The sequence below is a fragment of the Corvus hawaiiensis genome, chromosome 3 (genome assembly GCF_020740725.1).
Source record: "Corvus hawaiiensis isolate bCorHaw1 chromosome 3, bCorHaw1.pri.cur, whole genome shotgun sequence".
Lineage (NCBI taxonomy): Eukaryota > Metazoa > Chordata > Aves > Passeriformes > Corvidae > Corvus > Corvus hawaiiensis.
In genome coordinates this window covers 57,364,692-57,390,544 of record NC_063215.1, presented here as the reverse complement: position 1 = coordinate 57,390,544, position 25,853 = coordinate 57,364,692, and positions in this window count along the sequence as shown.

The following is a 25,853-nucleotide window of genomic DNA, read 5'->3' as shown; positions in this document are numbered from 1 at the left end:
TTAGGACCAAAAGCTTTTGAAAGGCCAGCTATGAGTGGAATTCAGGTGCTGAATCAGACAACCATATTCGAAGATGGGAATGAGTATGGGTACACCTAAAAATTTTGCTTGGGTGTCAGAATGGCCAGGACTTTTCTGAAGAGAGCAGTTGAGGGTTTAGGACAGCTAGATTGCTTCCAGCCTGTCACTGACTTCCTTCCTGTGAGTGCCAGTATCTCTCTGCTGAATGCAGTACAGAAAAGCCATATAAATACACAGCTCATCTTTCAGTTCTTCTCTCTGACCCAGGCTGGAGATTTATTTATCTGCAATGCTAACATTCTTTTTTCTTTCTTATGATGAAGTCAGGAGAGAATTGCCACCCACTCTGAATCCTAACATGGTAAACCTGAAAGTCGTGACACAGAAATGAACAGCAGGGCTTATTTTGCCATTGAGAAAGAGAAGGATAGATTGTCAGAGAATATGCTGTGACTGTGATAAGATTGACTCAAAATAGTGTCCACAGTTTGTCCTTATTTCCATTAAAAAGCAGTCCCTGAATAATACTTGGCTGGAAAAAGACATTTACTGCTGGTAATTGCATGGTTCTGCTTGGCCAGAGCTCTGGTAGAGCTCCCCAAGGCAGCTGGTTTAATGTAAGCTGTGGTTCCTCACCCCTGTGAGCACATTTACAGTACATGGATCTGAATACCTCACAGTCCCATATCTTTTCTGAGAGGTGAACACAAAGGGTATGGAGCACACACTTAAGATTGCTTTGGGGATTATTTTGCTTGGATTCAATAAAAGCATAAGAAGAAAGCTTCCCAGGGATAACTGCCCTTTGCTCAGGTGGTGTGTTTAGTTATGTGCTGTCATGCATTTCCAAGTTGTCCTGGAAGAGTCTGGCCAGCTACAAAGCAATGATACTTTTGGAGGGTATTTATTTGCAAATTACTACTGTTTAGAATATGTGGGTACATTAACATTTCTCTATAAAATTTTGAATAAATGGTGTGCTATTTAAACTAAAGGCCATGTCTTGTAATGATGGTACCTGTCAGTTGAAACATAGAGAGAATTTCGAAGTAGTGACACATATTAAAGCTGTAAGTTCATTTCTCTCATTCTGTGCAAGTAGTCTGGTTTTGAAGGGTATTTTTAGGAATAAAAAAGTAAACTCTTATGGGGAATTTTAGCATCAAAATAATAGAAACATGGTCCTGAAAATCTCATTTTAGCTATTAACCAGCCCTAGCATAAACTAAATTGTATTTACCTCTTCTCCTAACATAAAAATTTCCTGTATGTCTATATTTGTTTCCTCACATGCCAGAAGTCCCTTGCAACCTGAATTATCCTATGATCCCATGAACTTGATGCCTAACTCACACATGGGTACAGCAAGTATACACAAAGCAGACTTTCCCTCTCCCTGAACAAAGGGATATGCAAAAATCATACCTAATGCAGTACTATATTGACACAAAAAGCAGCGGAAATAAACATTTTCTTTTGAAAAGCTGTCCCAGCACACAGTGGGTCCCTTCTGCGGTGATGCTGACTAAGGCACTCCCTGTGTGGGAGGGTGCTTGTCCTTGACCCTGGGTGACAACTGCCATGCAATCCGCAGGGAACCTGGATGTTTAAAAGTGAGATATTACAATACTCACTGTTGTAGTCTCCAAATAAGTTTTTTAAATATATTTTTGTATCAGTTTGTTTGCTTTAAATGAAGGCTGAGATCCTGAAAATAAACCGTGGCCTGTTTTATGTGTTTCCAGAAGTGGGTCTCTTAGGTGCAGGAAAACACTGTCCTATTGGAAGAGAAAAGGCAATTCTAAATGTTTTTACAAAATATGGCCATGGGATCCCTAAAGCAAAGGATACAATAGAAGAATGGCAGAGGTACAAATTCTGTAGTTAACTATAGCTCTTCAAACTGTACAACTCTGGTTTCCTTGCCCTGTTCTTGAATTTTAAAGATTAATAAACATTAAAAACATCCAGTAAAATAATCAAGCCATGGGATAGAAGCCTGATGGACAAAGGTAGCCAGATCTAGTTCCCACCCTTGTCAAAAACAATAGGAAACCCATTTCAGACATGAAAATAAACTTCTGCAGAATAAGTCTGATTCAAGGCCAGAATGAAATATGGTCTCTTCACAAGGATTTGTGTTTGTCAAGTACCTTTTCAAGCAAGATCTTCTAAGCAGCTAAAAAAGGAACTAAAAGTGCTGAAATACAGAATAATCTGTCTAAGATAGGAAAATATTTTTCTTCATCCTAATATCTGAAAATGGAGTAGAGTTGCATTACCTTTGCTTGTTTGATGGCCACTTTCTTTTTTTTGTCCTGTATTCTTCTGCTAAATCAAAGTCCTAGTTTGACAATATGAAAGGTCTGTGACAATACTGACCTAGGGTACTGCCTTCCATGGAGTGACAACCACATTTTAGAGGTTTCAATGCTTCCATAAACAAAGGTAAATGTGAGGAAAGGAGGAGCTGCTCAAATCTTACACTTCTTTTGTACTGCTCAGGATATCCTTAAAGAGCCTCTGTCATTTCTGCAGATCCTCTATTATGCCTGTGTTCGGGTTTGCCAGGAGGCAGAAGGTGACCATTCTACTGATCCTGGACACAAAAGGATTGTTTGTCCATTTTCATCAGTAAAGTACAGGTTGTAGTACTAAAGCCTGAGGAAAATAATCAAGATATGAAGGCTATGTCGATTGCTTAGTGAGACACTGTCTCACAATCAAACATGAAGACACAGTCTAAACAGATATTTCTTGCATAACTGACCCATGTAGACTTCTTTGACTACCACAGTATTTACTTTACAATTCTTTAATTAGTGCACTACTGTTTTTTCCCATATGATCCCTGGCATTTTCCTTCATAATACTGCAATTTCTTCTATAGAGAAATGGGAAAGATATTGTCAGAGAGAGAGAGTTAGCTTATTAAAAAAAAAAAGTCTTTTTGGAAAAATTAATGTAATCTTTGACACTTAGCAAAAAAACCAAAATCTGATTAGGATGCACCATGATGGAAAAATCCCAGGTTCATCAGACTGTTGAAAAATGCACTGAAAGGCTGCCTATTTTGCTAGGTACTTATAATAAATTTTTTAAAAATATGCCAAAAATAAGATTAAGAGTGATTCCCCAGAGATTTGTGCAGTCTGGAAATGCATCCAAATCAGGGAGTGCTTTGTCTGCACCCTGCAGGTTAGTACAGATAATTACTTTCTGAAATCAGATTTCACTGTGCAGTGAAAGCACAGCCTTCCTTTGGAAAGACCCTGCAAACAAAATTACATGTCACTCATAACCAATGTTAATTTTCTTACTCAGTGAAGCAAAATACAATCTATTTCATGTCCTCATGTCCAAAGACTATCATATTTCTGAGGTACACTTATCTCATCATTAGTTCCTATTCCATCAATACTGGCGTGTGCACTGCCTTCAATAGTCCATGAGGTGACTGACTATAAGGTGAAAGAGTAATTAAAAATATCTCTACATTAGAAAGTTATAGCCTGACTAAATTTCACTAAATTACAGAAATTTCACTAAATTACAGAAATTTAAGTGGTGTGGAGAAAGGACATCAATTCTCTCCCAAGTGGACTTGGCCATTTCCTTATCTGAGTACAGTCTGGTTAGAAAGTCTTGTGAAACTGAATAATCAGCAGAAGACCCACCACAGCACAAGAAGCCCAGCAGGTAAGGGAACAGGAAAGAGGCCTGCAGGCAGCCTGCTTGGCTTCAGAAGCTTTTCCCAATGACCAATGTCTTTTCCATTCTGACTGGTCAACAGATATCAGAGGAACTCTTGTTGCAACTGAGTATTTCTCTGCCTAGCTCTAATCATGACAGAAATTAGTCTTCCTGGACTAAGAAAAATACTAATTAATTTTAAAAGTGGGATGCTGATCTGAGCAGTCACCTTGGATACACTTTCAAAGACATGGCTTTATTCACACAAACACTATATATATGCCTATGTCCCTTTTCCATCAACAGTTAAACACATTTTAAACTGGGTACATTCTTGGCTTTTTACTGAGTAGCAGGAAGATATGACAGCAATCCGCATGTTAGGTTTCCAAGACAGGTCCATCACACCTTTAGAAAACTGGAAAGGAAATATTCTGAGCAGAAACTGCTATCATCAGTTCTGTCAGCCTGTGGCACTGAAAAACAAATGTTGAGAGAATACTGTCAAGTTCCTCATTTGATCCAAGGTCAGAATTTGAGCTGGATTTGCAGACCCCCAGGTGTGACTCCATCCACTCACTCTTTGGATTGTTCTGGCCCTCAAGACCTGCATTAGTAATACTGAATGAAATGAAAAATGAAATGCTTCTTTCTTCAAATGAAAAAAACAAATGTGTCTTATAAAATATTGCTGCAGTGAGTTACTACAGAACAACAGAAAAACTGAGAGTTACCACCAAGATTTTCTAGACTGGGAGTACCAATTACTGGAATTGATCTCAAGTTTTCACTAGAAAGTAGTGGTATTACCTAAATTAGAGGTCTTCACCTGGGCCATCAAAGGCATCTCAGGGGAAATTTATTTGGCATGCAACTTCACTGTGCGCTGCTTTCAATCTGTCCAGACTTTTGTTTTGCTTTCACTAAAGTCTATGTTGTATTTAATCTTGCACAATGTATTTCAAGTTTCTGGAGGTGGGCTGAGATGCACAGTATTTGTTATTGCCCATACAAATACAAGCAGTCATAGGGTGTGATTTAAGGATGTAACAGTTGCGAATATTTTATCCTGCACTGGAAATGGCTTTTTTTTTCATATGCACTTGGAAACTTGAATAAAGCTTCACTTGAGAAGGGTCTTCTGTAGTAGTCACAGTTAGAGGGTAGTTCTCTTACAGAAAGAACAACATTGTCCCTACTGATTATCTCTCAGGGGTGGAATGCCAGATGGTTGCCCATTGTCCAGTTTCACAATTTGTAAGAAAGCTGCATTATATTTTCATTTAAGTATATGCTTTCCAAACTGTGGTGACATCAGTTATCTGCTACAGCCTGGCCTGCTTCATTAATGTAAGTGTGGAAAAGAAAATTCCAGCCTGTACCCAATGAATTACACAAGGAAAATGGGATTCTATTGTGGGCCACCTCAGAGTATTTTTTTTAAATCCCACCCATGAAGTGATTGTATGAACCGGTAGCAGTCAGTACCCACAGAGTTAAGGCCCTCCTTAAGCCATGTTCAAAATAGCTAAATTAATGGATTCAGCATGGGGAAAGGAAAATCCAGAGTCAGGGAGGATTGTGAGGTTTGTGTCTTGAATATTTTTATTCTGGACAATTTTTTCACAATTGCAGCATCTCAAGGCCAAATTATCTGATTTGCTTCATTCATCTTGCATTATACAAAGTGAGCATATGACAGGCAGAGGGATTCACCACTGTGGAACTCCCACAAGCCAGATTCAACAGAAGAAGAGGGTTATTTTATAGGGAGTAAGTAGGAGAAGTGTTTCTCACAGCCAAAGAAACCCCCATTTTTCAAGTCACAGTTGCATGGAGCACTTGTTTGGCAAGAGAGTTCCTTGGCATGAAGCCTCTCTCACTTCTGCAGGAAAAGGATGTAAAGAGCTACTCTTCCATCAGATGAATGTGCTGCCATGTCTTTTCTTTCCATGTCCATTTCTTTCCTCTGCATTTATTCATATAGGGTTACCCTTTTCCCTATCCAGAAAGTTAGTATAATGATCATTTTCCTAATCCATCTGTTGTACTACTGTCACTTCTTTCTCGAAATTAAACTGTTTTCTTTAAACTGCACTCTTTCACATCAGAGGAAAACTTCAGGCTCCTCACTATTTAGTTCCTATATCCCCTCCTATTTCACCTATATTGGTAGTTGACTTCAATCTTTTGCAGTCACTTAACTCCACATATTTCAAATTTCAGATACAGTCTCAAAAACAAAGCAATTTTACTGGTCTTCTTCAAATCCCTACTGAAATCTCTCTTTTGACATGATGACTGAGAAAACTTTGACAATATCTAGGCTACTGTAAGGTTGACACTGCCAAAACTGCTGAACATACCTGTAACCAGTCTTACCCAGGCCTATCATCTTCTTTTAAAGAGACCATAAATTTGCGGAAGTCACCCCTTTTGACCTTGCCTGACAGTACTATCCACCTTGTGTTGATAGGACTGTGGTTCCTAGGCACAATGCAGACATCACTTCAAGAGATATTTTTAGTAAAAGTACTAGGCAGGGGGTTTATAGCTCACTTTCCATTACAGCTGGCCCAGGAATTCAAGAAGTTCCTTTTGGCCACCACATGCTTAAATTTCCAGAGCAGTATTACTCATAACTCAGCTTAGTTTTCAGGATAATAATAAAAAAATGGCATAAATTAATTAATAAATTAATCAAATAAATTGGACAGTAGTTTCCTCAAAGTTTTCTAGTTAGAATATTTAGAGTTGCATGAAGAGACTGGTTTTCCCTAATCAAAGCCCAGAATGAAAATTTCTTACAGTAAAGAGTACAGTTTGGCTAAATATGTGGGGAATTAAAAGATCATCCTACCAAAGTCTTTAAAAAGGGTGTCAGCCACTGATGTAGTCAATACACTTTGAAGAGATTCCAGCAGAACTCTGATATCTTTAGAAAATTATTCATTTTATTCAAATCATACTTCACAAATCTTTTTACATAAGAGATACTAGCACACCAGACATGCCACAAAATGACATCCAAGAAGACAGCCTGTGTGGGTGAAATGGTGCCTTGCTTTTTCTTCTGCTTAGTGAAACAATATGGACACAGACCTCACAGAGTGAAAAATGTTGTGTTCATTGAAAATTTTGTAAAGCTGTGCTGTCTGTTCCTAATATTCCTTTCCTAATATTCAGTTTTCCCACCTCCTAGAAAAAGAATGAAATAACCAATCCATTCCCTGCCAGATTAGACAACAAGCACCCTGAACTTTGCCAGCCTGGCAAAAAGGACATTCCTTGTCAATTCTCACACAATCCCATCTGAACAGGATGCTAAAAAGAAACTGTTCTGTATGGAGGCTACCTTTGAGCTGATGGCAATTCATTTCTGATGTCATATATATTCAATGTGGGAGATGTAAACTGAAAGTAAAAGAGTAGAGTTAAAAAATCAACAAGGCTGGAAAACTGCCATCTTCATACCAGTGTGGTGAGGACATACATAAAAAACAGATCCAAGATCCCTCTTTTTCTCATCCAGCTCAAGACAACGAACAAGGAGTAGCAAGCGATGACCAGAGTTATTCACTGAAGTCGAATTCTTGCCTCTGGAGCTTTGTTTTACTTTCTACATAATTCTTAACTGTTTGGAGGGAGAAGATGAAAAGTAAATGATACTTCAGTATGCAAGTGATTGAACTATGACATAATTTTTGGACAGTCACATCACACCCATTTCCTGTCCTATCTTTTAGTTGTCAGGGTCTCTTTGATCACTGACTTTTAAGGGCAGAGCCTGTCTCTCACAGTGTATTTGCACATAGCCTAGCAATTCAGGCTTCACTTTGGATCAGGGCCTCTAAGTACTACCATCATAAAAATAGCCATTCTCAGAGAAACAAAAATCAAACACAAAACTGTGAGGAGATGAAAAGAACACATGGTTTCCTGGTGACTCATTTTGCACAGTCCTGAACATGTAGTTTTATTTTGCTCTCAAAGGCCAAGTCACACATGGTGCCCTCCACAGAAGAGTAAGGATGCCAACACAGAGGAGTAACCTGAAACAGAAGGTTGTCAGGGCAAGCATTTAGGACTGGGCTGCTTTTTCTCTCTTTTTCCTTCACCAAGTACTGCATCACTAAACAAGCTTTTCTCCCTGCAGGTTATAAATAGGCACTAGTGCCTTATCATCTTCTTTCTCACTGGGAAAGAATGTGGATCAGCTAAAGAACGAGACACCCAGGAAAGCTGCTGAACTGCAACAAGAATTTTGTTTTTAAAAACCCTCTCTCCCAGAGTCAGAGGGATACATTCTTTGGGAATGAGTTTCTTGACCTGGTAAATGACACAATGCTTTATATACAAAAATATTAAGAGAAGATTATGTCACTGGTAAAAATGTGCTGAAATGAGGCCTTCCCTTTTGCAAGCCTTTAAAGGAGCTTTCCGAGCTTACCAAAACTGTGCAGTCATGCTGCTGACAGGCAGCCAAGTTCACATAAGAACCAGTCCAAGGGCACCTTCAAAGCCAGTATACTGATGGACCTGTCATATGAACTGCGAGGTGTGCCAGACTTCACATTACCAACATGGGATCTCAAAGACCAGAAGTAATTATCATCCTTCATTCTTGTATCACAATGTGAATCTTGAAGTAGCTATAAATCAGGACTCCAGGAAACATGGATTAGAGAAAGAGAACCCATCAAGACAAGGCACTGGATGAGGATCAACAAGCCATAGGCCAAGATCCACATAGGTATCTATGTTCCTACCATTCTATCTGTTTCATGGTGAGCATTGGAGCCTAAAAAGGAGTTACAGTCTTAAATTCTTTCATAGATTTTTGCCCTCTGTTTTATTCCCAGGCTTATTCAGCTGACAAAACAATTCACCTCTCAGTGGAGAGTTCACATTTCCTAACTTTCAAAACATATGCATAGCACATATGTATCAAAAGTGCATTTTCACAGATTCAGTGTCATGACAAGAAGGATGACGGGATATCCCTAGGCAAAAAAAAATTGTTTTGGTCAAATACTTGAACATTTGTTCTGCTCTGGTTCTAGGAAGTACTTAATGTTTCAGCAGGTACTTCCAACAAAGCGAGGCACCAGATTTTCCAGATTTTCAACTTCAGCTGTAAGTGATAGATAATACGGGGAACTTTACTTCAGAGGAGGATAAGTTAATTTTAATATTATCTCTTTGGAGACACATTCCTTTCATCCCTCTATACAGTAAGCACATAAATCAAATTGACCCTGCTTTATTCAGAGTTCCTGAGTAGAATCTTTATCATCCAAGATCTTAGGACCACAACAAAACCAAAATAAAAACAATTAAAAAAAAAAAACAAAACAAACCACCCAAACCATTGTATATAAAAAATGTGGCCAGGATTTCACCTTAAAAGGAGTAAAGATGACTAAAAACTGAAAATAATGATAATACTTTTCAGTTTTGCAGTTTGTTTCTGCAGAATAATTTTAAAATTTATTAATTATTTTAAGTTTTAGGAATATCTTACCTAAAGCCTGCACAGAGCCAAAAGACAGCACTATTTTTACAGTGATATTTCTCAGCTTGTTCTGGCAGGGTAAAACCAATGTATTTGAAAGACTTGTATCCTCTGACATTATAAACTTTGAGAACACACAGGTCAGACCTTGTCTTCAGGCAAGTTTGGCAGACATCTTCTCACAAGACAAGGCTTTCCAGAAGGAAACTTACTACAATAACATATTTGCTATGAATGGAGTATCCAGGACAAAGTAATACTCACCATTGCTCAGGGTTCTGTAAAACAGGCCATTAGTATAGTATTTTCTAGATTACTCCATCATTTTCAGTGCTTCCTGAGTCAGTTGCTATAGCAATCCATCACCTTATACATTAAAACAAATAATGTTGGAGATCTGTTTTCTTCTTGTAATACCACAGAACTCTTTCTGGGTCTCAACAGCAACTATAAAAAACTGTTCTGGTTTCAAATTCAGTGCAATTGTAGAGGAAAGGATTATTAAGTGAAAAAGGATCTCTCAATCACAGATAACTGTCCCACCTACAAACAAGATAGATGGCAACAAGAAATGTTCTTCACCATATATGCTGAAGCTGCATCTAGCAGATCTTCTCCTACTTCTAGTAGGAGCCATGGGTCTGTGCAGCAGCCTCAGCATGAAGATTAGAAGCACCCATTGGGACATCATTCCCACCTGCATTTGTAATCAGAAGTCACTTAATCACTCTAGAAGCCACCCACTCTTCTACAGTGCCTTTCTTTTCACACACTGCTTTGTGGTAGTAAGTAAAACTCTGGGTCCACTTCAGAGTTCAGAGAGTAATAAGGGATAAAGTAGCTTAGTCAGTGCAGCAGCTAGCAGACCTTTGTTTCTAAGAAGCAGAATTCTAATCCTGATTTTACTGTGAACTGTGCTAGAACAACAAAATTTTTATTTTGATTTTTTTTTAATACTAGAAGAAACATTTTCTAAAATAAACATAGCTGCAGACGGGAATCTGGACAAGGTATGGTAGAATTACGCAAGCAGACTGACTTATATCAAGCTTACAGAACTGCTCCCAAAATGTGTACACACCCATTATGCATGAAAGTGCTGGACATTGATCTCCATTTCAATTTAAACCACAGCCAAGGTCTAATTTCCCTTTCTTCACATTTTACATTTTCAAAACCAACTCAGCAAGTTCTCATCCTGCCTCACACCTGGGGAGAAAAAGCCAGAGATTCAAGAGAACCAGCCAAAGGGAACAGGGGTGTTCCTGGGTTGCTAAATGACTGCTCCAAAAGGGGAAAAATAGTTTGACCTACCCCTAAAGCTGTTGCCACTCCAGTTCCCACTTTCATATGTATAGGATGCTAAGCAGAGAATTAATACTCTCTGACAGTACAACATGTTGACATGGACATGCTATCTAGTCCTTTATTAGTGAAGATCTGACAGAATACTCTCTTTAATATATCTGGATGTCTTACATGCATCTCTTCTTGCCCACGTAGTAGAGGGTCCTCTGACCAGTGATGGCCTTTCCAAGTTCTTAAGCTTGTTATGAATCTCATAAAATAAGTTTTTGAAACATTATTAGAAGAAAGACTCACACTGCTTCTTTGCTTTTGTTGCTGTTTATTCAATTTCAGAATTTGCTTCTTTTTAAACACACGAAGAAATAGGAAATAGCTAGAGATGGGTGCAGCCTTTTGTGTGTCTGCTCCATGGGTCTGAAACAGATATAAACCAGATGTAGTTTGGAAGCTGAGCAATTACAGACGTGCAGGAGTAAATTCAAACCAGCTTATCAGCTGGTTGCATTAATCAACTTCAGGTCAGAATAGTATTAATGTAGTCAAAGCTTGCTTTAGGTTTGTATATGTTAGGGGAGAGCTCAACTGGCTTTCCCCTAATACATGGTGAAACCCTCTTCAGAATACTTATACAAGGTAGAGAGTCTTAATCTGCGTTTACCTGCAGTTTAATGCATCTCCATTTTACCAAAGCAGAATATGCCAAAGGGTGTCCATGATGACATTAAATGAAGATTTGGCTATTGCACTCGCACCAAAGGCAAAAACTGGGCAATTTTTACTCAGTTTAATTAATTACCGGTTAGCAGAAATTTTTTATCACTGATCCAGATATCAGAAAAAAACAGATAATAGGAACAATTAAACACTCAACTAAATATTTTTTCTTCTCCTTCCTCAGGCTCACCCTAAGTCAAACACCTATCCTCCTTAATTTTTAGCCTCAATTTCCCTTATTCTTGTTGCAGGATACACTCAGTCTGCCCCAGCTCCTGCAGTGAAGCAGTGGGTGGTCCTGGAAGCTGGATTGTGTTCATAACAGCTGCTGCCTATTGCTCCGTGCTCGTTGGCTTCTTTCTTCTCCGTGGTGCTTCTCACTGGTTTTCTTCAACTGCGCTGGTGCTTCATACTGGTTTTCCAGGATGATCTCCTCTCCAATCTCAGGAACAGCCCATTCTGAAATGAAAGACCCCATGAAAGGGGACAGGAGGCCCGAATAGATGAACAAGAATATCCTGATCAACCTCAAATATAAAAAGGGTGCATAAAAGAGGTCAAGGCAGGGAGAGGTGACACAGAAGGAACACAAAGACATTGCTCTATTCTTCAGAGATGGAATTTGGAAAGCCAAAGCCCACTTGAAGTTGATTCTGGTGAGAGACATGAAGGCAACAAGAAAAAGCTATAGAAAATGTGGGCCTGCTGCTGAATAGGACAGCTGTCCTTTGCTGAAAGACACAGAAGAGGACATGGTGTTCAGGTCTTCTTCACTTTGGTCTTTACTGGTAGAAACAGTCTTCAGGAATCCCAGGCTCCTGAGAGCAGTGGGAAAGTCTACCGCAAGGAAGACTTACCCTTGGAGGATGAGGATCAAATCAGGGAACTTCGAATCAAACTGGACAAGCGTAACTCCACGGCACCTAATGGAATACACTCATGAATGCTGGGGGAGCTATGCAAAGTCACTGCAAGGGTACTTGCCTTTGACAGGTCTTGGTGATCAGGGATGGTTTCCCATGATTGGAAGAAAGGACACTGCAATTCTATCACCTCTCTATGTGATGTATTCCCACTCCAGGGGAATCTTCTCTGCCCTGTGTCTGGAAGAGCTTCCTTTATTGATTTTATTAAAAAAAAAAAGAAGAAGAAGAAGCTAATGGGCTGGAGTGCCAGTGATCAGACTCCAATCAGGACCTGAGCTTCAATACAGTTGTGGATTGTTGGAAGATTAAGAATGTTGCCTGCTCTCTGTTGCGTAATTGAACTGTATGAACAACAGGCTTGCACTCTCTACAAAGAATCAGAGTATGAATTGTCTTTCTTTTCACCAGAATAAAGCTGGTTTGAAAAGTCAGTAAATTGTACAAGGCAGGCTGCAGCAATTGTCACCCTTTAATCCCTTCTGTAATTCTTATAAAGTTTCCACCTGAATCATAGATGGAGGAAAAGGAATAAGCGTTTACTTGGAAATTTATGTAAACTTCTCAGTAAAAATAGGTTAATTTATCATGAAAAGAATACATGGAATTAAAATAGTTAAGAACTGAGGAAAATCTCATTTGTTTCACATAAAATGAAATGACCAAATGAGGAAGGAAGACACTGCTTAACAGTATAAGAATGTTATTATGACTGACTACCCACATTTAGAAGTGGTAAACACCATAGAGTTAGACAAATTGCATATAACTGCAAGTGATAATGTGACACTGAGCAATGCACAATGTTGGCTACATATCAGTAAAACAACCCTCTTCATCATAAAATCTGTTGTAGAGCAGCAGACCTAACTCCACCTTAGTTTTCTGTAAGTGTTCCAGTGTCAGGCTAAGGACAGTTTTGGGCACACTAATTAATGTAGTGTACAGGATAATCATATTCTTCTTGTTCCTGAGGACTAGGAATATCACCTGTTTAATGTCTGTATAGTTGGTCCCTGTCTCCTGATACTGCATACATCTTCCTACACAATTCCATTCAGCAAGCTGTGTCTTAAAACAAGTTAGGTTCTTTGCCCCAGACTCATTATACTCTGCTAAAACTTTGCAGTACTGCCAGTTCTTTCAGTTTGAAACTCAGGGTGATTCATAGTCATATTAAAAAAAAAAAAAATTCTGTGCAACATGGTCTTTAAGCTCAGAGAGTTCCTTCCCCTGCTTTCCTTTACTCACCAATGTACTTAGGGAGTGCAACCCATGCTTTCTTTCCCTGTCCTTCTCAGTCCCTACCTTGCAAGAGAGAACTCTCATCCCCTGACCATTCAATCATCCTCTCTGCATGTTTTGTTTAAATTCACTTTGCTGGAGAAAATGTATTAGAAAATGTATTTAGCTAGAGGTTAAATTCCCAGTGATGCTTTGGACTCATCTCCAGACTATGCTGAAGACATCATATCTGATAAATCTTAGGATGATGTGTGACTTGTTCAGGACTGGTCCTGTCTGTGTTTCGCAGTCATCCTCTGACTGGCTAATACCTTAATCTGCTGTAGCATATACTCTATCCTGATTTCCAACAAGTGAACCCCCAGTTTCCAATGGAAAATTTTACTATATACTTTTAGGTGTGTAACTCCAGCACTTTGATGATTCAAATGCAGGACAGAGATCTAAATTTCCTAACAAACAGAACCCTGCAGCTGCTATATTTCTCTTCATCTCAAGAATGGTTAGTTCTTCCCTTTTTATGGAGAAAAAGAATGACCTAAACAGAAATACAAAGCATTGCATGTTTGCATGACCTCACCCTAGTCTTGTCTCTTTGGAAAGTACCCTACACTTGACATGCATTCCAAGTATACACTGCTTTGCAAATGTTTTTTTATTCCCTCTCCCTAGAGCTTATTTTAAGCCACTAGTTCATAAACAAAGGTCACAACCTTACTTTTATGCACAAGCTTGCCAGTAATAATTGAAAGTGGGGTCATGACCCCAGAAGTGGGTCTTGACAGACAGATGTCCTGAGATTCAAAACCCCTTCTGACCTCTTTTAACACCATTAAAGTCTCTAGTAGTGTGAAGCACATTATGAATGCAATGGGAGAAGATGAACCTCTACTTTCTATCACTTGAGCAGTTCTGATGAACTCTGAAGCTCTCAGCCTGAGCAGTAGCCACATTGCTGGGCTCAAGATATAACTCTCAAGTGTTTGCCCAATGTGCAATTAATAATACAATTTTTTTTGTTTCCATACAGGGTATTTTTAAGCAAGTGCAATGAAAATAATATAGGAAAGCTCTTACACCTCATGAGTCTATTCTAGGCCTCTCTACTTAAGCTGTGAAATTATTCTGACATGCTGATAAAGTCTTTCCAGGCTTCCATTGGGATCATATATACCATTCCTCTCAGATAAATTGCACTCAGTTATTCCTGTGAGCTGAAATAGTTTGGTTTAATTACAGAACTGTTCATGCCCAGATAGTGCACTGGAAGGAATTCAAGGGTAAACATAGTCATTTTCCATAGAAAAGGGTCAGAAGAAAGATAGATGCAGACTAAGACCTGCTGTCACAAACACTAAGTAGGTCTAGGACTGCCACAAATGAAAAAATACCTTATAAGAGTGACTGTAACCAATGATGAAATATGTGCCAGAGCACTCTGGTCCCACAGTTGTCTGGATAGTCAGTCACCCTTCTCACTTGTGTATCCAAGTCTCCTTCCCAGAGCATGAGATTGCCTTTCTCTCACTTCAAAAGATGGTTGGGGGGCAAAGGAAAACATATCCAGATGCTGGAGTTGAAAATCTCCCTGGAGTAAACCACTTTACACAATGAGGCTGTGTCTGTGTTAGTAAATTACATGGTGCCCAGAACTAGTCCTAAGCTCTGGAATGCAATTGTCTCTACAGTTCCCTGTTAGAGGGCTCCCAGGTATGCTTTAGGTCTCTGGCAGCCAGCATCCCCAAAAAATTCCTAGATATGATTTGTGGCCATATTCCCAGGATCATTCCCAATAGGGACTTTGCATTCAAAACCTCCATTTTGCCATCTGAAAGAGCTTGTTAGATCGGAGATAGACTATCCAATCCAGTAAACTGGTTTAAATCATGTATATGGAGGGTTAAATGTTCTATGACCTTCAGTAAAGTTATTCATGATGTATCATTGTGGTTAGGTTGTTTGGATCCTTATTGTAGGAGGACAGTGAAGAGGCTTTCTGAAATACTCTGAGCAAGGAGCAAGACTGTGAACTGCTTTCAGTGGGCCTGAAGGAGGCAGAAGTATTCATTTTGTTCCTTTTGTTGTTGAGTATCTGCTCATCATCAATCCCGTCTGCTGCAGAGCATGCAGACAGAGCCGGCAGCGGTGCTTGGGAAAGGATATGCCAGCCAAAGTCATAAACTCTTGCTGGTGGTGGATCCCCTGTGACAAATGGCCTCCACAGTACAGCTTAGCCCTTTCTCTGTTCTGACTGGCAAAGGCAGTAACCATCATGTCCACTGGTCTCAGCCAGAAGTTTAGTAGACTAATGCTTCAATGATCTATACCCTAGCAAGAAAGTTTCCATCATCGTGACTAAAGTCTCCATTTTAAGTGTCAGTACTTCCTTTCATTCTATCATTTATTTTCTTTCTTTCCTGAAGAATAGCTAATAGCCAGTAGATACTTTTTTCTGTCATGGTGAAACTACCTGGTTTTCCTTTTTCTCCTTATGAACCACTGACAGCCTTTCTTTCTTTTGATGCTGTATTCTTCTCTTTTATTTTAGACCTATTTTGTCTCTGTGGTCCTTCTGAATTTCAAGTAGTTTTGCCACAGTTCCTAATTATTGCCCCAAATTTGCCAAAAGGAAACTAGCATGCCTCCAGAGAAGTAGTACTTAACATATTTAAATAATTGTGCAAATCAACGTTCAGGACTTAACAAAAATAAATCATCCTCTGCTCTGATACCATCAGTTCGAGTTGCGGCTCTGAGCCCAAGTGTTTTGCTGATATCCAAACCCCAGAAGACAACAGGTGGGACTATGCATCAGCAGCCAGGCTGTTGCCATTGCTGTATTTAAACTGCTCTAGACTCTGGGCACTTTTGATAGCATTTTTTCCACCGTGCATTAGCATATATGCTCAGCTATAGAACAGCTCTTGAACAATGGGAGTCATTTGTATTTGTCTCTGAATTTGCTAAAATCTAGATAACAGTGCATAGTGTGTGCTGCCCCAGGCTTTTTCAGTCAAAATGACTGAAAAAAAACCTTTCTCAGATGACACAAGTTTTCCCTACAACTTTTATCTCATTAAAATGAAAAAAGAAAAAAGCAAAGCTGATTATGAATATTCAGGTCTGGTGGTTATAGGTACACTTGTAATCATATGGAGAGCTCAAACAGTGGGTGACAAAGACAGCACACGCCTTTGAGAAGGCCTGAATGACTATGCAGTGGAATATAGAGATTGGGTCATATGAAGACTAGAACTCTAGGATCCTGCCTAGTACATTTTATAGGCCAGACCAGACTCTTAGGGAGATCTGCCACCTCTGTGGGAGACCCCGCTCCCAGCTTCTGGTCCCACCTACCTCCCAGAGGCAGCATGGGACCCCAGATCTGCTGTGACTTTGCATGTCCACTCACTCCCCAACCCAGATCTTCGGGATCCAAAGCTTTGCACAAGGGTCCCAAATATTGGAGTCGCTGTGATGGCAACAGACCAAAAAGTCTGCTTTGTTAGAAGGGAAAAGTTTAGTAAAGTTTTTTTTCCCTAGCCAGCCTGGAGACCCCATGAACTCTCTCCACTGCCCACAGAGCTGCCTGCACCACTAGCAAGGAGCAGCCAACCCAATTAGTCCCTTCCCTTTCAAAAAAGACACAGGCCCTTGAGCCATGCCAGATGCGAGACACTGGGCCCTGTAAGAGCTGGAGCATAGACAGGTCCAAGATGGCTTGCTTCCTTTTAATTACTTACAGTTATAAATCTGGGAGTATAAACTCTGCAAGGCTAAACAATATCTTCTCCCATGACTTATTAAAGTTGAATGGCATTCAGCCTTGTTCTTTTGCCATGCTGTTTCACAGAGCTCTGTCTCAGACCGGTTGGCGAAAACTCACTTTAAGATGAAAAGCTTTTGGAAAGAGAACAGCACATTCTGAGTACATAACAAGTACTCTGAGGCAAGAAAGGCTTTCTCTTATTTCTAAAGATAAGCTCATTAGGGATTGGGCTTGTGTTTTTTGTAAGTGATGTTGCAATGGCAACAAAACTGGCTCCTTAATCACTCTAGGTGGAACAGACTCACCTCCTCACATCTCTCCCCACCCAGATACTCCGTTCCTCTTATCTTCCAACCCACTGAAAAATCTGCAGGCTGTGTATCTTCCCTCATTCTGCCTAGGAGAGTTGTGTCTGACTGACTGGCTGGTGATTGTAGGCCATTGAGTGTATGGTGGTCTTCTGCTCAAGCAAAGAAGCAAATAAAACATGTTCTAGAAGCTGTTTGCAGTTGTGTCCTATATCTCTGCAGCTGTGCTTCTCATAATCTCTGCTTCCACTGCTTTCTAGTATTGAAGCATTCTGGTTCACAAAAAGCAAAACCATTAATGAAAATCTGACCATATTCTGTAATCTGTCTATTGGATTTCCTTCTTTTCCTGCAGGAGGATAACAGTTATTGTCCTTTTCTCCAAGGCCATTTAAAACTCCACCCTTTTTGTGTCACAAGTCACAGCTTTAGTGTTTTCCCACTTCAGGTTAATCACTTTCCCTTCCCCAAACCACTTTTTAAAATCCACAATTTTCATCTCCTTCAGACTTCTCAAGTTTGCCATTTGTATCAAAGCCTAGGGAAGAACAAGGAGATCATGGCAACTTCACAAGGATGTGTAAAGCAGAATCAAATAATCTTTGGCACCTTTAGAGAAATAGGTACAAGAGACCATTATGTGAAACGTTTTCCCTCTTTGTTTTCCTGCTTTGCCTCAAAGGTGCACAGTCTTGAGAGCTTGTCTGTTCCAGCACTTCTGGGTAGATCCCACATGAACACAGGAGGCTTTTCTCCAGCAGCAGTATTTTCTGTGAATTATTTCACCTTGTTCTGCTGCTTCCATGCAGAATGACAAAGGTAACACTGTTATGGTCTGCATTGTATTTGTACCTACTTATTTGCTACTTCTATATTTTCCACTGAACAGAGGACAGGGAGTGGGGGTTCTCCCCTTTAAACTAGTAAATGAAAAAGAAATGACAGAGTAATTTGGCTACTTTGTCTTCTTTCTCTCAGACAGAGGGCTAGCTTTCATTTTGCAAAAACTCAAGTGGTTTTTGTCATTAAACTCACAAAATATATGAGGACCCAACTTCTTTTCTTGACCTCAGTGTCTGAGATGTTGCTTTTCAAAACTCTTCTTCAGCTGCCTCATCACAACTTTTACAAGGCTGTGAAAAATAATGACAAAAATATAGAGTATTATTAGGGGAAAATACTGACTCTGGTGTCAAAAACGATGTTAACTTTGGGCCCAAAAGGGACATTGACTGTGACATCATAAGAAAAATATACTTAAACATTGTGTTCCAAGCAGGAAAAATCAAGAAGTCTTGGCTTGAACTGATGGTAAATGCTACCTTGCTGAAGTAATTTGCCTTTCTTTGTCCATGCTACTGTTAATTATGTGTATATATATATGTCTATATAAATGTTCCCATGAGAAAAAAAATCATTTTTTTCTAATGACAAAGTGGTAGCATCGTATTTCACTCTGGATTAAAATATTTTACACTATCCAGATCAAAGTAAAAATTTCAATAACAACTGACAAATTATTTCCTTCAGTTGGGCAGAAGAGAATGAGAAGAAAAACAGAAAAGGGAAGAAAAAAGCCACAGAGACAATTAAAAGTAGAAGAGGAACAAGAGGCAGCCAAAACAGAGCACAGATTTTATCAGATGGGCATACAGAGAAGCTGGCTGGCATGACAGTGCATCAGGAGCTGGAGAACAAAAACGATGCTGTGAACACTCTGCTTTGTTTTGATGCAGGGACCAGCCTCATACCTAAGATGAGAAAAGACTCTGTGTACAAGTGCCACACCATTTTATGAGCACTTGACATATGACATTAATCATTTTTCCTCACTAGAAGCAGCTTGCCAAGTATTGTTCTCTGTTCTGGGAGTGCATTCAATGAGCACTGCACCTACCTAACAGAGACTGAAAGCTGGCCTAGGGTTTCACTTTGAAGGTATTTTGCAGGAGCATCCCTGTCATAATGCATTCATTTCTATGGGATTCAAAATCTTTAGCCCTTTAAGAGCTACATGGGGACACAGGTATGTGGGGGTCACTCCCTGCAGTTCAAGTGTCCTGCTTCCAACAGGCTCCATCTATCATCAATCCAGGAAAAGATGGAAACCACCCAGACAACTGCATAAGGCTCTCGTGGTGGGAAATGCCTTCCTGGTTCCTGTGGAGATCAGCGTGTTCTGAAGCATGAGATTTGATTACCTTACTCCAAATCATAAAACTTTTAATGCTATTAGAAAGTCTTTAGGCTCTTAGGCATTTTGTTGAAATACAGCTACCATGTCTAGCTTGATGACCCCCTATAGAACAGGCCATGTGCCTGGTATTTCCTTGTACTAATCACCAATAATTAATATCATCACATGAGCCCTGTATACAACCATATGCCCCATATGTCCAAGAAGGAAAGGGCCACTTGGTCTTACATTCCACCAGAAAAGTACAGTCTCGAATTCAGGGCTAATAGGACAACTTGCTTACTAGAAAGGTTTATTCCTCCACATCCTATGAGCAGCTGTACACACACACACACCACTCTGAGAGCCCAGACCTTCCCTTGTAGCAGGGACAGCCTCAGAGGAAGCACACACCTGTCAGCTATGCAAAGTGGGTCATCAGCTTGAGCAGAGGCTTACTCTCAGCCTTGTGCTACACCTGCTGTTTGGCCCAGGGGCTTGGGTAAACAAAAGGCCTGTGAAGTAACCATGGTTTGGAGAACCTCAGGTCTGAGTTATTATGGGAGGAAAGGAAAAAGAAAGAAAGGCAAAGTAAGGTAGTTTACTGTAGGCTAATCCTGTGATCCTCTGTAGTAAAACTGACAGGCAAAAAATGTTATGTCATTTGCTTGATCTGCAACAGAACCACAGATGACTCCAAATAGTCTAGGGCAAAGTTATTTTTTTGTCTCTAGCCCTACCTCCTGTAGATCATTCAGCTGTGAAGAGTTCTTACCTCCTCCTAGAAGAGACAAAATGCTCTCCTTTAGACCTGTTGATACCCAAAGGTTTGCTGGAAGTAAGGGCCCTGCATCTCACCTGAACAGATATACCTGGTAGCAACACCAGTAAAATCCTCTCTGACTTAAATGAAACCAGGATTTCATTCCCTGGCTTTAAAAAAGCTTCAAGTTCTGCAATTTCTCTACAATAGTACCTGTGATTCTCAGAAAGCTTAGCTCTAGGGTTACCCTCTAGGCACTTTTCTTACACTATCTTAACAGGTTTTACAGGCAGTATAGTCAGATGGATTATACTAAACCCTGCTGGGGCAACTCACACAGTGGCCCTGCGAACAGACTCCTTTCTACCTTCATGCAGCTCTTTAACAGTACAATGGTGTGCAGGAGGCTGTGATCTTCCCCTCTCACAGGGATAAGGGGACATACATACAAATATATTTGTATATCCAAAGTCATCAAAAGATATGGCAACAAAAATAAGTACTTCCATATTGAATATGTGTGTATCCTATGTGGCACAGAAGAGCTGAGAGAAGACAAGCAATGAACTCTACCATATAGCAATTGTCTCTGTCCTCTCTGTTTAGACATATAGCGGAGTAGGGATTGAAAGCCTTACACTTGCCAGAATGAATATGCCATATCTCTAAAGTTGTGCTGGAAGGTGTCAACGTATAAACATATTTGAAATAGTAAGAGTACAGCTGAATATATATTGCTCCACATAAATATCTCACAATTTCAGAAAAATTATAAATAATTGAGATAAAAATGACCAGCATTGCATGGCTGATACATTGGTATCAGACCAAGAGGGAAAAACTTCATCTCACAAAATGACTGGAATTAGAATGAGGGAAGGATTGTTCTTCTAAGTGTTATTGTGTTCTTCTTTATGTTATAAAATCTTAATTTGATTTGAATTTTATGTTAAAATAAGGGCAAGAATTCAAAATTAAATTAAGCTAGAATAACAAGTTTTGCCCAATTTTAAGATGACATCACCTGTTTTTACAGGATTTCTACCTAAAAGCACTTTTCACCCCTGACTTGGATAATGGAGAAGATTGACTGAGCTACAAAACAGAGATCTGGAATTTTTAATCTCCTTTTGTCTTCAAATTTTAAGAGAATTTGTAGCAAGACTTGTTTTGACACAACCAATTTAAATGGCTGCAGTTGTTTGTGAGTCCTTGAATGAATCCGCACTAGAACATTTTCCCTGACATGACACTAGACAAATTTTAATCTGCCTCCATTCTTTGGAGAGGCCACTCTGAATCTTTTAGGCCTCAATCAGTTGTCACTAGTCTCAGTGTAGAATTAGGACTTTCAGAAAACATGTATCTATTCACATGCAGTTGCTCTCTGTAGGAACCAAAGAGGTGCACTTTTTCTTTCTGACAGGTTTTTTTTTTTCTGACAACATCTTATTTATGCAGTTTCTATATTAAACTGGGGCAATCTGTCAGAAAGCAATATCTGCTAAGAGGAGATCTGGCAAAAGCCAAATTAGAAACATTTCTTATGCCTATGTAATAATCGGTTTTCCACTGAATTAGAGAAGAAAGTACAGGATAAGCAGGGAAATTATAATAGTTTAAAATAAGCATCTTATGAGGATTCTGTGACTTGAATTCCTTGCTATACATATAGAGTGAACCAACTGATTGTTAAAGGCATGTTTATCGAGGATTAATCTTCATGTAAAGGATGCACGCTTCCTAAGACTCAGAAAATCTGTTTTTAATGTTCAACTGGCATAAAACAAACCAAGAATAATGAACTCTTAAAATCTACACTGCAAGTGTATTGGAGACATTTGTTTCAAACTGTCACTGAAGAATTTCTTAGCTAATGGCATCAACATTTTATTTCAGAAATATAGAAATAATCACAGGCTCTCATTTTTATTGCTTTTCACTGAAGAAGTAATGATTTGAGTAATTAAGTATGCCAATTAAAATTAATCCCTTCTGTTTCTTAGAAGATGAAAAAGGGTTCCTCCCCACATTTACATTCATTAAAACCCATAAGTACTGTCTCCTGCTCATGCCAGTGTTCTGATGACTTCTTAAAGTTTGCAACATTAAGGCTTGAGAAGAAAATCATTGATTAAAATAACTGTTCTCATAAGTTTTCTTACTGCAGTAGCTCACCTAAAACTTTGCAGGTGACATTGGTGGGTAGGAAACAGGCATCACTCTGAAGCTTCCACCACTGCAAAAGAGTTCACTGCTGCACTGCACTAAAAAAACTGAAAATTACTTTTTTAAGGCAAGCAACTGAGGATTAACTTGTCCTCTTGAAATATTAGCTCTCTTTCCAGAGGATGTTGCAGAGCTTGGGTCAAGTTGTGGGAAATTTTGTGCCGGTTCTCTTATGCCACTCACACTCTGTTGGTGCTGGCCTCTACAGAAAGTACCTTCAGCCCCAGATCACAGACAACAGGTCCCACAACAGCAATGCACTTACATTGCATAATTGCAAGCTGATCTTTGTGCTAGTTCACTCAAAAAGCACCCTGACCACAGTGCTTGGGTATGTTTTGTTATTTGCAAAAGCCCACTGTCTTAACTCTGACTACAGGCAATCCTTTCCTTTCCTATCTGCATGGGCCCAGGATTGAGACTTTATTTATCACTTTCTTGATAGATTTGGATAGGTACTTGACAAGAAGAAAGTAAAATAATTATTTAAATAAACTGTTTCATATTCTGATGTATTTCAAATTATATCTCATATCAGTAGACTGTAAATCCCACAAAACAAACAAAACCTGTCAGAAAACTATCACTGGGGAATTCTTGGTGCAATAAATATACTTCCAGAGGCATGTCACGTAATGTTAACAGTTACTTTATTAGTCTGTGCTAACTAGGGTGTTGATTCTTTTTTTTTTAAGATTCTGCAGCTCTCTGCTTCCTGAGAAACAATAAAGCCTTGGATTTCTCAACAGGAAACCCTATTTTTTCAGAAGAATTTATTATTTCAACCATTCTTTTACACTTATGCTTCTGGAAAACCTAACAGAGAGGAGCAGTTTCTCCCAAAAAGGTTTCAAGGGTTTGTTCATCTGATCCTGATGAAGAAATCCTCTTCTGCAGTTCCACAGAATTTATTCCTGTGTTCAGACTGAGCTTCTTCATGATGAGAATAAACAAGTAAAAGTAAGTCGTCTTGTCATATATCTTAATGATATGTTTCAAAAGCTTTAGTTTAAAAAGCAACATAGCCCCCATGACAGCAAATACCCAGGAACTTCACAACCTGAATTTACATAAACTCATGCTAAAGAAATCCTATGCTTCACGTTTGACAAATGTGAAATTGAAGCATAGAATTTGAGGAAAATGAAGTCTGTTGTGGCTCTGTGGCTCTGTGATTTGTCAAAGATAACACAGGAAGTATGTGACAGAGATTTTAATTTAGGTTTCCTACATTTATGGCTATCATCCTGACCATCCTCCTACCTTTTTCCTCTCATCAGTAATATCACCACGGTGATCTTGACCAAGCATCAAACACATATTTTGAGAGGAAGTGGGAGGTAGTTGCTAACACTAAAAAGAAAGTCTATGTTTTAGAAAGAAAACAAGCCCTGTGCTTGCCAGCTGGCATCCACAGTTAGAAAATGAGCTTTGCTTTCTGTTCTGGGTCCAATTATAAATGCTATTCCTTGTGGACATGTGCAAAATATGCATAGAGAAGAACTGCCACAAGTTGGGCAATAAAGTAACCAAGCAGCCAACACCACTGACCTTTGAATACCCTGAGAATTGCTTTCTCTAGGAAAATATCTGAGGAAGTTTGAGGACTTTTCCACTGCTGTCAGTTCTCTCCTTTTATTCCGTGCAAAAAGGAGGCTTGCCCTTGCTTTGCTCCTTTTCTTGTGACCTAACTGAGAGACAAACCCTCCTCACCTAAGTGGCACCACCACGACCAAGTCTTCAGAACATAAAGCTTTCTGCATAAAACATCCATATTAACTTTATAACACAGAATTGCTGTGGAGAAACATCCTGATTGGAAATCGTGCTTATGAAGTAGCCTCACATTCCTGTGCATCTCTGGCATGCCATAACCCTATGCAGTCTGCTGCCTCCAGCAAAACAAGGCTTTTTTTTTAAAAAAAGGCCTTTAGCCATTACTGCAATTTAGGGTCTGTTGTTTTGAAGTGACATCAGGCGTGGGCTGCATCCATTCACAGGACACAGGAGAGTATGTATTCTTCATTATCTCCTCCAAAGAGAAGCAAAGCATGTGAGAAGGTAAAACTGTGCAGTCACCAATGACAAATATACAGTAAAGAGGCAAGTCTGTTGTAAAACTGCATTGCTTCTCAGCAGTGGAGTTAAACAGTGAGATAAGTCTGAGGAAAGTAATTCTCTGAAACTTATCAGGAAGTGGTTGTTGGGTTTTTTGTTGTCACACAGAGATGACTTTGCCAGCACCGTGAGAATTTAAGGGAACTCAGTGTCCCCATTTGGGCTGAAAATGGCCATAACAAACAACTGGAGGGTGCTGATAGCATATTATCCTACATGCATTCTTCACAATATCCTTGCACTGCTCATTTTAAAAGAAGAAAAACATTTCCTTCTTGGATACATTACAGCAGAGGGCAAATGTTCTGGAATGACCTGAGACAAAGGCAGAGTTTTTGTTTTGTTTTCTTTTGTTTTAATGAGACTCGGAGAACAATAATGGTTCAAGATACCAACAAATAGCCCAGTTGGGTTTTTTCTCTGGTTCTCAGAAGGAACAAAAACAACCTCCCTGGACTGCAGACATTTTTCCTTATATTTTTCTTACATCTCAACCAGGTCTGCTAATAATGGGAGGCTGGTATTTCTTGTGGTAGACTGTACATAAAAAGTCTTTCAAGTATTCAGATTTCTTCTTTGTATTAAGGGTGATGCAGCTGCTTTTTCTCGAGATGTTTGTCTTGCATAGCTGTAGTTGCGGCAGCAATGATAATGACTTTTAGTAGCCAGGCATAGGGCTGACTTATTCTTCAGCACTGAAACAAACACAAAAGGGGAAAAATAAAAAAATAGCCCTTATATTCAGAATCTTTTTTCTAATACTTTTTAATAATTTCACAGAAGAAATTAACTCACATTTGTAAATGCACTCTTTATTCAACTAAAGTATTTAAAATTATCTAGAATAACATATTTAGTCATTAAAGTCAGAATCAGAGAAAGACAAGATTTGGAGAATCTGATGCATTTTCCCATCAGAAGCAAGATATCTGGCTTTGAACTTTGACTAATGTTTTCTTTATTTTTGCTCATCTGGCTTGCAGAGAACACTTCACACCACTGTTTAGTGCAATAGGATCCAGGGCCAATGTTTTGATTGCATTCAAAAATAATTTCTTGTGTAACAGAAGA